The 16550-nt window shown below is 48.2% G+C and overlaps 1 protein-coding gene across 1 annotated transcript in view; it reads left to right on the top strand.

Moving 5' to 3' along the window:
- Positions 1 to 8832: 8832 nt before the first annotated feature.
- Positions 8833 to 16550, top strand: part of LOC140385994 (collectin-10-like) — a 96911-nt gene continuing 89193 nt past the window's right edge. Inside the window, exon 1 of the mRNA XM_072468626.1 lies at positions 8833 to 8886. The gene's annotated coding sequence lies outside the window, so the exon portion shown is untranslated. The remainder of the gene's footprint in view (positions 8887 to 16550) is intronic.

The following is a 16550-nucleotide window of genomic DNA, read 5'->3' as shown; positions in this document are numbered from 1 at the left end:
GTCCAGTAAAGTGAAACTGGTAACATGAACAGACATTGCAAATTGTATGGTCCAATATTTCCAGTGTTTAAGGTTATGCTGCAAAGATCATCCAGCTTTCTTAAGGAAAGGAAGAAATTGTACAAAGCACTGAGAGATTGTTATAAGATCGATTGGGGAAAGTGATTTTTCAAATATGTTAAGAAACTCAAGAAGGAATACGATCCAACAAATGTAAAAAGCTGATATTGAAATGGACACAATGACATTGACAGAACATAGAACATACAGTGCAGAAGGAGACCATTCAGCCCATCGAGTCTGCACCGACCCACTTAAGCCCTCACTTCCACCCTATCCCCGTAACCCAATAACCCCTCCTAACCTTTTTGGACACTAAGGGCAATTTATCGTGGCCAATCCACCTAACCTGCATGTCTTTGGATTGTGGGAGGAAACCGGAGCACCCGGAGGAAACCCACGCAGACACGGGGAGTACGTGCAGACTCCGCACAGACAGTGACCCAGCGGGGAATCGAACCTCGGACTCTAGAGCTGTGAAGCCACAGTGCTAACCACTGTGCTCCCGTGCTGCCCTGACAGAGCTTTAGTTACTCTTGGTTGTACTCTGAAACTGGTCAACGTTTACCGTGAGCTCCAGAATCTACGAGTCTTTAAAAAATGAGAGGGAAACTTAAAACTGTGTTTCTCATAGTCATGCTCAACCAAACAGTTTAAGCTGGAAAGATAACCTGCAGCCTTTGCTTCGTAAAAATACATAAAATTCTAAGTGCCGAATAATAAAAGTAACTATTGCAGCCACAATATTGGGAAAGGGGAAGTGTGTAGAAAATCCCCTGTAAGCAATTATATGTGTCATATATTGTAAAAACAGTTTGGTTCCATGTCACCAATCCCACTTGACAGATGTTTAAAGTATAAATAGATCTTTATATTCATAATGACTCACCATAAACCTGTCAGAGTTCTATTTTTCATCAGATAAGAATGGGAATGTGCTAGATATAAGCAGCAGTTGAGTTAGCAATTGAGATAGGAAGGTTCCAGATGGGATCCTTCACAAGTGTACAATTTCTCACATCCAAAAATGCAAACAAAAGCCTTCCTTAAATCTGAGGCCTCTCTCACTTTCCCATCATGCCTTTGGCTGGAGACTGTTGGGGTGGCCAGATATCAGCCATGGATTGGAATTTCTGGGATGAGTGCTGGGAGACAAAGTTTGACCTACCCCAAACCTTCGCAGCCCTCCGGCAATGAGGCAGATGTCTGTCAGTTGGTGGATATGGAATCCACCTGCAGATTTAGACCAAAGTCTTGGAACATGAAAATTACCAAAGAGAAATTTCAGTTTTATTTTTGTTAAACCGTTTTATTTTGTAAGGCATGCCGCTTTGCAGAGAGGAGGCCATGGGGCAGTGGTAACAATTTTCTGAGGAGACTGGGCTATCCAGAATCTTCTCAAAATCGGGGGCGGGATTCTCTCAGCCCGGGGCCGGGCCAGAGAATCCCCGTGCCTGGCGCGAATCGCGCCACGCCGGCACGCGATTCTACGCGGCACCATTGGCGCCGGCGTGGTTGGCACGGCGCCAGTTGAGGGTCGTCTATGCGGCCGGTCCGCCGATTCTGGTCCCTGAATGAGCCGAGCGGCCGTCGTGAAAACGCCAAGTCCCAGCGGCACCGTCCAAACCTGCTCTCAGCCAGCGGGACATCAGCGTGGAAGGGTCGGAGGGCAGCCTGTTGGGGAGGGGGAGAGGGGGTCCGACCCCAGGGGGGACTCCGATATGGCCTGGCCCATGATCGGGGCCCACCAATCGGCGGGCCGGCCTCTCTGGCAGGGGGCCTCCTTTCCTACGCGACGGCCCCTGTAGTCCTGCGCCATGTTGCGTCGGGGCCGGCGCATTGAAGGAAGGCACTGCGCATGTGTGCGTTGGCGCCGGTGCCACTGCGCATGCGTGGATCCCGCAGCACACAGTTCAGGCCGGGACCAGCAGCTGGAGTGGTGTGAACCGCTCCAGTGCCGTGCTGGCCCCTTTTGCGAGCCAGAGTTAGTCGTCGAGTCGGCCCGTTCATGCCATCGTAAAATGCGACGGTGTTTACAACGGCGTGGACACTCTGCCGCGGGATTGGAGAATCCCGCCCCAGATACTTGGGCTGGACCCTTCAGACTCTCAACAATGGTGAGTGCCTTAGATGTACCCTTCGTGGAACAGGCCGCCACTAATGACAGTTAATGAAGTAATTCCTCTGATCTCACCAGTATTCGCAGAGTCAGGGCTAAAGGACTGAAGCAGGTGCAATTTGGCACTCTAGATGCCTCTCTCCTTGTGGATTTGTCTGCACACTGACATTGTAAATGTTGCCCATTCAGGACTGGTGTGATCTAGGGCAAGATTCTCTGGCATCCCCGCGGCATGTTTCTCGGCAGTAGGTAGCGGTCCACCATGGGCCAGCGACGGGATTAACTGGTCCCGCCGATGGGATTTCCCATTGAATTCACAGCGTCACCAACAGGATCGGAAGATCCCACCGGCATGAACAGCTGGAAGATTTCGTCCCTTAGTCTCTGTTTCACGTAAATACATTTATGACTAAAGATATTTTCCACGTTTATGTCCACTATATTAACAGCTGTACAATAAAAATTATTTCACTCCAGCTTTAAACTCAGCATTTATATTTATATTATAACATTATATTTATTATTTACATAATTGTGGAAGCAGAAAGTTTTTGTTAAATAAGCATAGATTTTTATAGTTTTCCTTAACTCCTGTGTCACATGGGAAAAGCAGCAAATGCGAAATCCCCAACACAGCTGCTGATGTGAGCTAACAGATGGCATGGTTATTTTGTGTGTTCAGAGGGCAGGAGGAAAGGAGGCCCACGACATATGTCACAGACAAGTGGGGGTTTAATTTAAACAGCTGTGATTCCTCCTCTCACCATCCTGTGGGAAACAGAAAAGGGATTTTAATTTCCCCCACGACATTCAGAATTTTACACGATAAGTTCAAATGCTAGTGCCAGACTGGATATTCATAGAATCATAGAATTCCTATAGTGCAGAAGGAGGCCATTCAGCCCATCGCCTCTGCATCGACCCTCTGAAAGAGCATCCTACCTCGGCCCACTCCCCCTAGGCTCACTTCCCCACCCTAACCCCATAACCTCAGCTAACCTGCACATCTTTGGACTGTGGGAGGAAACCGGAGCACCCGGAGGAAACCCACGCACACACGGGGGGAAATGCAAACTCCACACAGACAGTCACCCAAGGTTGGAATTGAACCCGGGTCCCTGGCACTGTAAGGCTGTGCTAACCACTGTGCCATTGTGCCATCCATTTGTGTGAGATGACGCAAACAGATGTCGGGCATGCGTCCTGATGTAATTACGCCAATATTAGAATCGGCGAACAAGTGCAAGGGATGGAAGCCTGCCCGTCAACACTTAAAGGGCCCTTTGAGATCATTAATTTACCATCTGAAAGCAATATTACATTGCCCGTTTTTGTGGTCACTGCACAGGCAACACGTGAGGGAAATCAATATATTTTTCTTGAGTTCTCATCCGGGGGCAGGATAAAAGCTCCCTGGATCAAAGGCTCTGTCTCTTAAGGTTGAAGCCTATTACTGTGAAGTGTATTTGAGTTGTGAGGTTTCCATGTATTTACAGAAATACTTTATCGTTCCATCTTTTTTTGACAACTTCAGCAAAGTGTGCGCTTTGGTACATGACTCAGTGCCTTGTGCATTTCTGATCATCGGCATTGTATACTCAGTTGGTTCGACCCACTTTGAGGTGGATGAAAGGGTCAGGTGGGAGAGGAGGTCAGGTGACTGCAGGCAGCATCCAGCGAGTGACGTGTGGGAGGAGATGGGTGGGCACAGTGCCTACAGGGGCAGCAGGGCCATCAGGGAGTGAAAGACAGAAAGCTCCGCGGGAGGTGCCATTACTCCGCAGCCAGGGTGTACAGGCAGTGCTCCAACTACTTCAACATGCCCAAGGTGCAGTGTCAAAGGAGACTCCTCCTCACTTGAAACACTGTTACCACCATATACCAGATGATTGGGTTGGTGATCTCCTCCAACTGTGTGGGTGAACACCCTGTGCCAGGGCTCTGCAGGTCACAGTGGCCTTCGACCTCTAAGCCACTGGCTCTTTCCAGAGGTTGTCGGGGATCTGTGTGGTGTGTCGCAATCTGCTGCCCACTGCTGCATCACGCTTACCGTATCATGGACGATGACGTTCACTCATTACTGGATAGATGAGGTCAGTGACGTTGAGAGATCCAAAGGTTCTGCAGCAATTGCAGGTATCTCATGCATCCTGGCTGCCAGTGTCTGCACTCATGTGGCCTTTGTGAACTGTATAAACATCCAGATTATCTGCAACCTCAAGGCACAGACCGTGCACGTTTGTGGCCATTGACCCAGAGCTTGCGTGGCACTTACATCCTACCACACTCACAGTGCCAAGGTTGTTTGTGGCTCCTGCTTGTTTGGCTGGATGGCTCCTGGGAGACAAGAGCTATCCTCTGAAAAGGTGGCTCATTACCCAACTCCCACAACCGGGAACTGAGATTGAGGAGAGATTCAACAGGAGTTACGCCTCCACTAGGAGAGTGGGAGAGAGGGCCATTGGGCTGCTGAAGGTGCGTTTCAGATGCCTGGACTGATCAGTGGCTCTGGTGAATGGGGACCCACTGGAGGCTGAGGATCTACTGTTGGGTCTGATGAGGAGGCTGGGCAGACACAGGGTGAGGACAAGGAGACAGATTCAGGGAGGCAGGGACACCATGGAGGCCTTGACAATGCAAACCTTCAGCTAGGCTGACAGGGCAGTGATTCCAGCTTATGCTGTACAAGCTCTGTACAAGATATTTGTGCTGTGCAAATGCAGGACCCCAAATTCCAACTGCAACCTACGCAATAAAGTTCAAAGCCCCAGTGGACTTCCACACCTGAACGAATCATCACACATACTCAGGTCATTACAACAAAGTCAATATAAGAAACAGGAAACAGGCACAGCATTTTCTAGTAGTAATGATTACACTATCAAGAGAGTTTTGAAATAGGAATGACAATAACGTCATCTGTGAAAAGCGCCTGTTGTGCTTAAACCCATTCTGCTCCTAGAGCTGCCTCTTCATGAGAGTGAGAGTTGCCACTCTCTCAATGGAAGAGGCTGTGCGCTCGGAGTTCAGGGTTAACGCAGAACTCAAGCTCCACATAGACTTCTCCATGGCAGAGACCATGACACGCAGAACTTCTGGGATCACCGCCAGATCTCCCCACGCATCCCTCTGGACATCCAGCATCTGCCGCCAGATTGATGACACAGAGGCTTGTCTTCTGCCTCAGACTGAGGATGGTCTCTGACTACCAGCGCCCTGGGCATACCGTGCCCCTGCCAGCTCCTGATGCCATCATGCCTTGCCCTCCCCACTGTGCACTGCCATCAGAATCGCTGTACTTATCTCTGCACTGCTTTCTGGTTCAGAGGCAGGGTGTGACACAGGTCCGTCTGTCTGTGCGTCCCCCTCAGGAGTTAAAAGGGGCCTTGGGTCTCTGGAACCACTAGAGGATGTTGCATCTGAGGGAGGAATGCAATGTCAGTACATTCAATCATCATAATAGTCAATTTACGTGCTGGGTGGGCTGGTGAGACAGTGGAGAACTGCATAATGGTGCCATCGTAGTTGGAGGACCAGTGGGCACTCTTGCTTTGACAATTCCATTTCAGGTAACAGGGGCACACACTGTTTGCACTCTCCACCAGCCTCATATCTGTACGCTGCATTCTTACCTTCCTCTCCATCACTGATGGAGCGAGCTCTGCGATGCCATTCCAGCTCCAGGGTACCATCTCATAATGGGTGAGGTCTAGTAAGTTCGACTCCCCTCTGTCCATTCTTATACACTCGGCAGAATGATGTCTCCCCGCCACATCCCCCACCCCTCACCTGAAAACCAGGTTGTGGGCCACATCAGTGTATCACACCTCACACTTCAATGCAGTCAGGCCTAGTGGACAAGCCCCCAGCCTGCCTGGTGCAGGCTACAGTGTCGGCTGACACACACACTTTTAAACCCCTGAGCATCACAAGGAATAGGCACACAACTACACATCTCCACACAGGAAGATTATTAAACCTTTTGTGGCACTGTATCCAGATGCGGTGCACCACGTTGTGCCTGCTGACTTGGGTGACCATCTCTGCCCAGGCCTTCTTTGTTAGAGGCGGTGGCCTCCTTTTGCTAACTCTTGGCACCAGAACGTCACGTTTGGCAATGACCTTGACCAGTATGCCTAGGGACTCGGCTGATAAACAGGGGGCAGAGTGCCCCCCAGACTTGCCTTCCCAACTTCTGTGCCCACCGGATGCTATGGCCATGACAGCACAACAAGACAGTTATTCGATTCCATCCTGACAACTCCATCAGCCTCCTCCACAACACCTGGCTGCCTTCAGGGAGCTGCCTCTGCATATTTTAAACAAGTAGCTCCCACCGTCACCTGGCCTGTCAGCCTAACAAGAAGACTCGGTTCAAGCTGGACAGGCTTTTACTGGCCACCCAGAGAGAAACTGCGTTTGCAACACAATGTCGCAGGGGGGCAGTTTCCACATTCACCCTGAGCCTGCCGACTGTGCTCACCCAGCAGCCGTGAAATTCAGGCCCATAAACCTTTCCCTTTTGGAATGATCCAAACCCTCTATTAATAACCTGACCGCAAACTCATGATAGGGTAAAATCAGAGGGCTAGTTTATATTCCACACACTCAAAACATAGAAAAAGGGTTTGCAATGCCCCACTGCCCCCCCCCCCCCCCCTGCATTCATACAGTAAAAGAGGAATACAGGAATTCATAGAATTTGAAGTGCAGAAGGAGGCCATTCGGCCCATCGAGTCTGCACCGGCTCTTGGAAAGAGCAGCCTGCTTAATTCGCCCACATCCACCCTATCCAGTAACCCCACCCGACACTAAGGGCAATTTTGAACACTAAGGGCAATTTAGCATGGCCAATCCACCTGCACCTCTTTGGACTGTGGGAGCAAAACAGAGCACCCGGAGGAAACCCACGCACACATGGGGAGAACATGCTGACTCCTCACAGACAGTGACCCAAGCTGGGAATCGAACCTGGGACCCTGGAGCTGTGAAGCAATTGTGCTAACCACTATTCTACCATGAAATGGGTACAGGACATTATTGTTTCAATCGAGTCCAGAGCCTAGAACCAAAAACCCAATGGTGTATTCCTTCAGAGAGGTTAGCACTCTGAAGCTAGTGCAGGGTAATGTCCTTTCCCAGTAGCCCTGACTTCCACAATGGGAGAAGCATGTAGAGATGGATCAATCTTGCAGTAGGCACTGGTACAGAAGTTCCGATGTTCCAGTAGAAACAATGGAGGTGCACCGGTAGTGGGACTGGAGGTTCCCACCAGCAACAATAGCTGGAAGATCTCAAATATCAGTTCTAACTTGGTTCTTATTTGTTTATCATTAATTACTTTAATAAGACATCTTATTATATTTAATGTACCAACACTACATACTTTATAGACTTATCTATCTCCTTTCATACCTCCCATCTTTGGCTTTGACTTTATAATGGGGGTGCTTCACCCCTGGGAGTCAGGCTGACTCTCTTCCCAGATATGGCTAGCCAGCTCTTCTTTGTCACTTTTCTATTTCCCTTTGCTGCATTTTTAAAATAAGGTTTTGCTGTTCACTCCTACCCCCCTTGACTACATGTTGTCTAGCCTCTGCCAAACTTTATGTAAATAGATCAGAACGGGAGGACAAAAATTAAGAACATGCAAATCACTTTATACAGCCCCTTCGCCCACATAATTGTTACAGTAAATGTAAAATAAAAGTTGAAAAATTAACCACATGTGGCCATAACTTTCATTAAGTGAACATTGACTTATAGGCCTTCCGATTTTGCAATTATCAGAATGTTACCCATTCCTCAGATGTGTGATCTCATGAAAAGTAAGCAAGACCATAACAATGTTCTGTTTGTAAATTAAAACATCTAAAAACGTGTACGTATGCAGACAATGGCCCCTTTTTGTGAGCGCCTAATGTCATAGAACTGTGATTAAAGTAGCAGGAAAGATATGGTAACATTTATTCACCTCAAATTGTTTTTACCACAGATAAACAGGTATATTTCCTGTTGGGCTTCAAACAAAAAAGTCCAAGCTAACCGAGATAATAGCCTGGTGTACAGCAAACAAAAGAGCATCTTTTGCAAGATATCCTTCTTGTTTTGCCCCTCCCCTGCTTCCAGTAAATAACGTTTGATCCCGTTTCCTCCCCTCATGCTCCCTTCCAGTCACCGCCATTGGTTATGAAAGTTAAAAGTGGACTAGCTGTTTCCTAAACGGGAAAAAAAAGAGATTTTGAGCTCCAACTATCTAACATTGCTCTCGTGCACCTTTTCACAGCCCCCTGTGCTTGGAAACATTGCTGTAGGCTTGGGAGCAAAATACATAATGGAGACACATGTCATAATGAAGAAACAGAAAAAAAATAGGCAAAGGAGTAACTATTTTAAAGAAGATAGAGAGAACTGTACAAATCGTTTAGTGCAGTGATTTTGATCAAACCGTATGTCTAACAACGCTTTCACTTGTTTGATGGTCACAAAACATTTTACAGACTGATTTCGACAAAAGAAACTTCAATATAATGGAATCAAATCCTGTAAGCAGAAACACTGGGTGGGCAATGTGATTCACTGACGCAATATTAAAAGCAACTCTGCAATAAACAAATGTCAACAATGAATAAACACTCTGTGAGGGATCTGGATAGGGTATCAGAGGCTTGGATAAGATCCTCCATTTTACTCTGTTGTTTGGAGAGGTAAGCAAATGTCTTGTGTTTGGTCAGAAATTTTAGTTTGTTTTTATTGTTGTAACGTAAGGATTAACTTTAGTTTGTAAGCAGAAAGTGTGCATTAAATAAACAGTGGCATGTGGCTCCTCAGTCTTTTGCTTCCATTTAATTTTTCAGAATAATATCTTCCTCAGATGTGTTGTTTAATGAAAAGGATGTTTCTGAAAAGACTGGAGCTGAACCGCAACATTTTCCTGTTTCACAAACGATAGCATCTAAAATTGCATATCTTCAGTTAATGATTCAGGTTATTTGCCCTGGGAGTTGTTCCTGGTAATCAGCTCAATAGTTTTATATCTATAGAATTATTTGTGAAACTTCCCTTTCATAGAACTGTGAATAATGTAAAAGGAAAGATGGATTAGTAAAGTACGTTTTAAAAGTAGAACCACGGTCATAAACAGCTACACATGCTGCTGGGCCTCAAAGGGGAAAATCCTGGCTAACCGAGAATTTAAATTATAATGAAGCCTTGTGGTCAGCTTACATCAAAACAAAGAGAAAGAATAATGACAAACTAAATGAAGTTAACAGAGATACAACCCACCCACAAAATCAATGAAAAGGGATCATTAGTGTTGATGAATTGTCAGGGATGGATTCTTGCCAAACCCAGAGTTTTTATAAATTTAGTTTCAATATAATTTAGATTTTAAAACTGCAATTTCCAGTAACATTGCGGTGTCCTGACCTGTCTAACCATTAGACAAATCGACATTTTATGCTGAGATGTCATCTGATGAATTTTAGGATTGAACAGGTTTAAAGGATGAAAAGAAAATCGAACAAGTAAATTATGTACAAGGAAACACGTAAAGAGAAACATTCAGCCTGTCAGAATTACGTTATTTGTCTTTTTGGAGGTGTAATTCTTTCTTTGTTAAATACAAAGGGAGAAAATTTGTTGTGAGCCATTTTTGGGGGATGTATAACGAAGTGTGCGTGCCCTAACAGGAGGCCCAAGTCGCACATGCTGGCTTCAGGTCTCATTAAAATAATTTTTTCAAGCTGTCAATCTGGCTGATTTATTTCCCACTGCCTGTCTCAGCAGCAGCTTTTATTAGTCCTGGGAGCAAGGGGCTGAACAACAGGATGGAAGGCCACTTGTAGATCAGCAGTGACCATAGGCATGGGAGGAACTTTGTAGCTATCCTTGTTTTTTTTCTTATCATTTTGGTGATAGGTATTTGCTAGGCCGAATCCACTCCAGGAAGTCCAATTTGGCAAAGGGTTTTTGTCTTTATTCTTTCTTGGGATGTGGCCATCGCTGGTCACATCCCTAAATGCCCTTGAACAGAAGTGGCTTGATGGGCCATTTCGGAAGGCAGTTAAGAATCAACCACATAGGGCAGCATGGTAGCAGAGTGGTTAGCACAATTGCTTCACAGCTCCAGGGTCTCAGGTTCGATTCCTGGCTTGGGTCACTGTCTGTGCAGAGTCTCCCCGTTCTCTCCGTGTCTGCGTGGGTTTACTCCGGGGGCTCCGGTTTCCTTCCATCGTCCAAAGATGTGCACGTTAGGTGGATTGGCCATGATAAATTGCCCTTAGTGTTCAAAATTGGGATTACTGGGTTATGGGGATAGTGTGGAGGTGTGGGCTTGGGTAGGGTGCTCTTTCCAAGAGCTGGTGCAGACTTGAAGGACCGAATGACCTCCTTCTGCACTGTAAATTCTATGAAATCTATGAATCTATGAAACATTACTATGGGTACCGAGTCACATGTAGATCAGACTAGGTAAGGATGGCAGTTTTTCTTCTCACAAGAGCGGAGTGGTGGCACAGTGGTTAGCACTGCTGCCTCACAAGTCAGGGACCTGGTTTTGATTCCGGCCTTGGGTGACTGTCTGTGTGAAGTTCATATGTTCTCCCTGTGTCTGCGTGGCGTTCCTCCGGGTGTTTCGGTTTCCTCCCACAGTCCAAAGATGTGGAGGTAAGGTGGAATGGCCATTCTGAATTGCCCCTTAGTGTCCAAGGATGTGCAGGTTAGGTATGGTTGTGGGGATAGGGCAGGGGAGTGGCCCTAGGTAGCGTGCTCTATTAGAAGGTTGGTGCACACTCGATGGGCCGAATAGCCTCCTTCTGCACTCTCGGGGTTCTATGGTTCTATGAAGGGCATTAGTGATGGGATTTTACAACAATCAATTATCACCATTAAATCCATAGAACCATAGGATTCCTACAGAGCAGAAGGCGCCATTTGGCAATTAAGTCGCCACCGACCCTCCGAAAAAGCAACCTACCTAGGCCCACTCCCCCGCCCTATCAATGTAACCCCACCTAACTTGCACATCTTTGGACACCAAGGGACAATGTAGCATGGCCAATCCACCAAACTTGCACATCTTTGGACTATGGGAAGAAACCAGAGCACCTGGAGGAAACTCATGCAGATGCGGGGTGAATGACTAATGAAGTAATGATTACTTCATCATTACTGGGACTAGCTCTCAATTCCAGATTTTATTAATTAAATGTAAATTCCATCGCCTACCAAGGGGAATGCCAAGGTTTCCTTGGCATTAGCCTGGGAATCTGGATTGCTAGTTCAGAAAAATTACCACATCCCTAGTACTCCTCCACAGGTTTTTTTTTTGTTGATATGAAAGATCACCAATGCTTGATTTAGGCCGCTGATAGTGAAGCCTGTAAAGTCATCTGGACTGGACGCATTTCAGAAATCCGAGGATGGAAACATTTCAGGAGCAATTTGTTCACACGCCTGCTTTCCACCTACCAAACAGTTAAAGAAAAGTCAAATTTTTAATCCATATGATCTTAATTATCCTTGGTGAATGTTAGCTGTCTCTTGTTCAGTTTTGCTTCAAAGATATTGGGGGGTCGACAGAATGTGAATTTGAGGCCACAATCAGATCAACCATGATCTTATTGAATGACAGAACAGATTTGAAGGACCGAATGGCCGACTCCTGCTCCTAATTTGTTTGTTTGTATGTAAATGATTGGCCAGGAAGGTCGCTTTGTGGCATAATAGGGGGAATTCAACCAAAATATTTCTAAGGGTGCAATTCAGTGGCCTCGTTGTGCTCGAGCGAGAGGGCAACGACGCCAGTAAATAGTGAGAGAGGCCAAAACCAAGACCCACGCCGGGCACCAAACCGTTCGCGATGCAACTGGCCAGCTCCCGTAGGCGAGCCAGATTGGGATCCCGCCATAGTCGCCTCCCCAGCAAGTGGTCGCGTGGCACCAATTTGTACTCCTGGTGGATGAGCTGATGCGGGGACCCGAGGAGGTGAGTAGCCATCTTCGTTCACAGGCAAAGAGACGGGGGCTCTGGGCTAGCTGTCCCCGTGCTTGGAAGGGGGTGGGGGGGGCAAACGGGGGCAACCTAGGGGAGTCCAGGCTCAGGTGGTGTGGCCCACCATGGGGGTGGGGTATCAGAGCTGAGGGAGCGGATTTCTGCTGGGGGGGAAACCCCTGTGTGTACCCAATCCAGAGAGAATACTAGTCCCTTCCTGTTTACCCCACCAACATCCCTTAAATCCCACAGACTGCTGAGGCCTCTGACCTTGCGGATGAAGGCTATTGCTAATAGGATATTGGCAATTGTGGTTAAGTGAGCACTTCACATATCACAAGTGGATTTCCGTGGGTAGACGTGCCAGTTAGCATGTGGGTGTTATTGCCTAGCATCCGAATTAGACCATGATGCCGGGACACTGTGCCTGAACATTGCAGGAGGCAACCCCACTGATGCAGGAGCCAACATCCGAACACCCAGGGGCTGGGTCTCAGGCCCGGGACATGTCCATGGCCGGGGGGTGGATGATTGCAATGGGGATAGGACCAGCACCCACTCCAGGTAACATTATGTGCGGGTGTCAGGGGTTCAGGCTCTGGGGTCCGGTGAGTGGGAGCCCCGCTGCAGCCAGGTGTGCGTGGGCATGGCGTTCCCAATGCGGTGGGGGGGGGGGGAGGAATCAATGAGGGAATGGAGGGTCCCAGGATGAAAGACATCACTGTTTGTCAGTCTAACACCCTCTCCCAATTCCTTACAGATATTGATCGGTATGGACAATATTTTAGACCCTGTGGAACTTGCCCTTGTGATGCTGCTGGCAGGCCGGGCAGCCAGCCGCCAGAGATGGCGGTGGCAGCAGCAGCATCAACAGCCCCACCCCACACCCTGAAGATCCGGCTGCCCATCAGGCCAGGATGAGACCCAGAGTAGGAGGCCTGCAATGGCCCAGAGTGTACAGGCATCGCTGGTCATTCGAGCAGATGACAGGCAGCATGTGCTGCAGGAGGCTCCGCCTCAACAAGGGGATGGTCCGGCACTGTGCCATATCCTTGTTGACTTGGCATCACTAGGAGGAGGAGGACACCCGCTCCCGGTGGCCGTCAAGGTCACTGCAGCCCTGAACTTCTACACCTCAGGATCATTCCAGGGCTCGATGCTCTGTGTTGCATCTCTCAGGCCACAGCCCATAGGTGCATCTGACAGGTCACGGATGACCTATTTGCCTGGGCAGAAAATTATATAAACTTTGACACGGACCAAGCCCAACAAGATGCCTGGGCAGCAGGATAATCCACCATCGCCGGGATGTCCCAGGTCCAGGGGCTGATAGACTGCTCGCACATCGTCTTGTGCTCACCAGGCCAGCTGGGAGTGCCCTACATTAACAGGAAGGGGTTCCACTTCCTGAACATACAGCTTGTGTGTGACCAACACATAATGAGCATGCACGTGCGTGCATGACTCCCAGAGAGTGTCCACGATAGCTATGTCCTGGGGCAGTCAGACATCCACAGCCGCTTCGAGGTCCACCCCAAGAAGGGTGGTTGGCTCTTGGGGATAAGCGATGCCTGCTTAGGACTTGGCTAATGACGCCAGTATGGAGGCCAGTGACCGATGCAGAAATAGGGTACAAAGAGACCCATACGGCCACCCAGCCTGTCATTGAGCGGTGCATCAACAAAGAACAAAAAACAAAGCGACGTACAGCACAGGAACAGGCCCTTCGGCCCTCCAAGCCTGCGCCCACCATGTGCCTGTCTAAACTAAAATCTTCTACACTTCCGGGGTCTGTATCCCTCTATTCCCATCCTATTCATGTATTTGTCAAGACTCCTCTTAAATGTCACTATCGTCCCTGCTTCCACCACCTCCTCCGATAGCGAGTTCCAGGCACCCACTACCCCTGTGTAAAAAACGTGCCTCGTAGATCTCCTCTAAACCTTGCCGCTCGCACCTTAAACCTATGCCCCCTAGTAATTGACCCCTCTACCCTGGGAAAAAGTCTCTGACTATCCACTCTGTCTATGCCCCTCATAATTTTGTAGACCTCTATCAGGTCACCCCTCAACCTCCTTCGTTCCAGTGAGAACAAACCGAGTTTATTCAACCGCTCCTCATAGCTAATGCCCTCCATACCAGGGAACATCCCGGTAAATCTCTTCTGCACCCTGTCCAAAGCCTCCACATCCTTCTGATAGTGTGGCGACCAAAATTGAACACTATACTCCAAGTGTGGCCTAACTAATGTTCTATACAGCTGCAACATGACTTGCCAATTTTTATACTCAATGCCCCAGCCAATGAAGGCAAGCATGCCGTATGCCTTCTTGACTACCTTCTCCACCTGTGTTGCCACTTTCAGTGACCTGTGGACCTGTACACCTAGATCTCTCTGACTGTCAATACTCTTGAGGGTTCTACCATTTACTGTATATTCCCTACCTGTATTAGACCTCCAAAATGCATTACCTCACATTTGTCCGGATTAAACTCCATCTGCCATCTCTCCGCCCAAGTCTCCAGCCTGCTCAACATGCAGTTCTGATGCCACAACCACACTGGTGGTGCCCCGCAGTACACCAGAGGGTTGCACACTTTGTGGTGATCTGCTGTGTTCTCCACAACCTGACAGAGCAGAAAGACAATGTTCTGGAGGTGATGAAGGAGCAACAAGTGGATACTTCTGAGGAGGCGGACAAGGATGATGAGGGGACTGCTGGACCACAAAGTGCTGGAGGACGATCCTGGGGAGGAACTGGAGGACCAGCAGGAGGCTGGAGGACAGGCGGCAGCGGGGAGGATCTATCAAACCAGGGAGGCCCTTATCATTGCCAGTTTCATGTAGCACATGGCTTAGTCCATCATCGCTATCCTTCACCCCCCCCCCCCCCCATTTTCCATCCTCTCACAGTCTGTGTTACATCAATCCAGGATGATGTTTCCAGTTATTATGGATGGTTAGAAAGAAATCTACACAAAGTCTTCTACCATGTCAAAGGCAGTTAAGTGCTCTCACTTCCTGTTTTCTCTGCAGAAAGTACTTAACAGCCTTTGATGTGGTCCAAAAGCTCGAAATTTTAACTAGATGTTTCTAAACTATGCGGTTAGTTGCACAGCAGTCTAACTGATATCATAGAGTCATAGAATTTACAGTGCAGTCGGACAGTCAGTCTATCGAGTCTGCACCGGCCCTTGCAAAGAGCACCAAACTTAAGCCCACAAATCCACTCCAATTCCATAACCCAGTAACCCCACCTAACCTTTTTGGACACTAAGAGCCAATTTAGCATGATCAATCCACCTAACCTGCACATCTTTGGACTGTGGGAGGAAACCGGAGCACACGGAGGAAACCCACACAGACACGGGGAGAACGTGCAGACTCCGCACAGGCAGTGACCCAAGCCGGGAATTGGAACTAGGACCCTGGAGCTGTGAAGCAACATTGCTAACCACTGTGTTACCGTGCCGCTGAAGCATTCAGGGAAATAAGATTAAACAATCCATACAGCTAGTTCTATGCAATCACCGTCTAGTAATTTCCCATTGATGTAAATTATGCCTTGCAGAACAAAGTTCTGAGGGGTTTAACCCAGCTGATGTGGTTTTCCTTTTCCAGGAATTTACAGGTGCTGCCTCCTCTGCTTGAGTCAACAGGTAGAGGGCACAGGTAAGTTTTAAAGCAGTGATTCTTTTTTCACTGTCTCTGCCTGGATTGTTCTCTAGCTTCCAAGCAGACGTTTCTGTCATGGGGGGCTTCCAGGCAGGGATCTCTCTTATGGAGTGTGTGTGGGGTGGGGGGGGGGGGGGTCTGTTTGCGGGTTCTCTTATGGGTGGGGGTCTCTGGTGGGAGTCTCCGGTGGGGGCGGCTGGGTCACTGTGGGGAGCGGGGGGTGGGGGGGCGCGGAGTTCCATTGCAGGCGAGAGGCGCCCCAGCTGCCAGACCTCAACATCAGGCCGCCTGCTCAAAATGGCAACCCAAAAGCAGGATTCACGAGGGAATCCCTCGCAATTTCTGCCTTGCATAACTTTACATGGCAAGGGATTGTGAATTTCTCTGGATTCTCATTCCCAGTGTGAGTGCAAATGAGAGGCGATTCCTCGCTGGCAGGAGAATCTCCCAATCAGAGAATTCAGATCAAATACAGGTTCAGCAGTCTATTGCCATTCATCACTATGGTTGCAACATTAGTTCTCATGTTCAGGGATAAAAGGAACTCATGCCTGAAGACAAATATTTTACTTTCTATCTGTCAACAGAAAGAAATAAAACAAGGAGGGCAAACTTGCAAAGAAAAGTTAAAAGGTTGCTGACAGTCAACTTAGAATGGAACCTAAAATAAGCAAAGTACCTATCAGAACAATTAAAAAT

The sequence above is a fragment of the Scyliorhinus torazame genome, chromosome 11, assembly GCF_047496885.1.
Source record: "Scyliorhinus torazame isolate Kashiwa2021f chromosome 11, sScyTor2.1, whole genome shotgun sequence".
Taxonomy (NCBI): domain Eukaryota; kingdom Metazoa; phylum Chordata; class Chondrichthyes; order Carcharhiniformes; family Scyliorhinidae; genus Scyliorhinus; species Scyliorhinus torazame.
The sequence above is the reverse complement of the archived record's forward strand: the minus strand, read 5'-3'. Positions and strand labels throughout refer to the sequence as shown.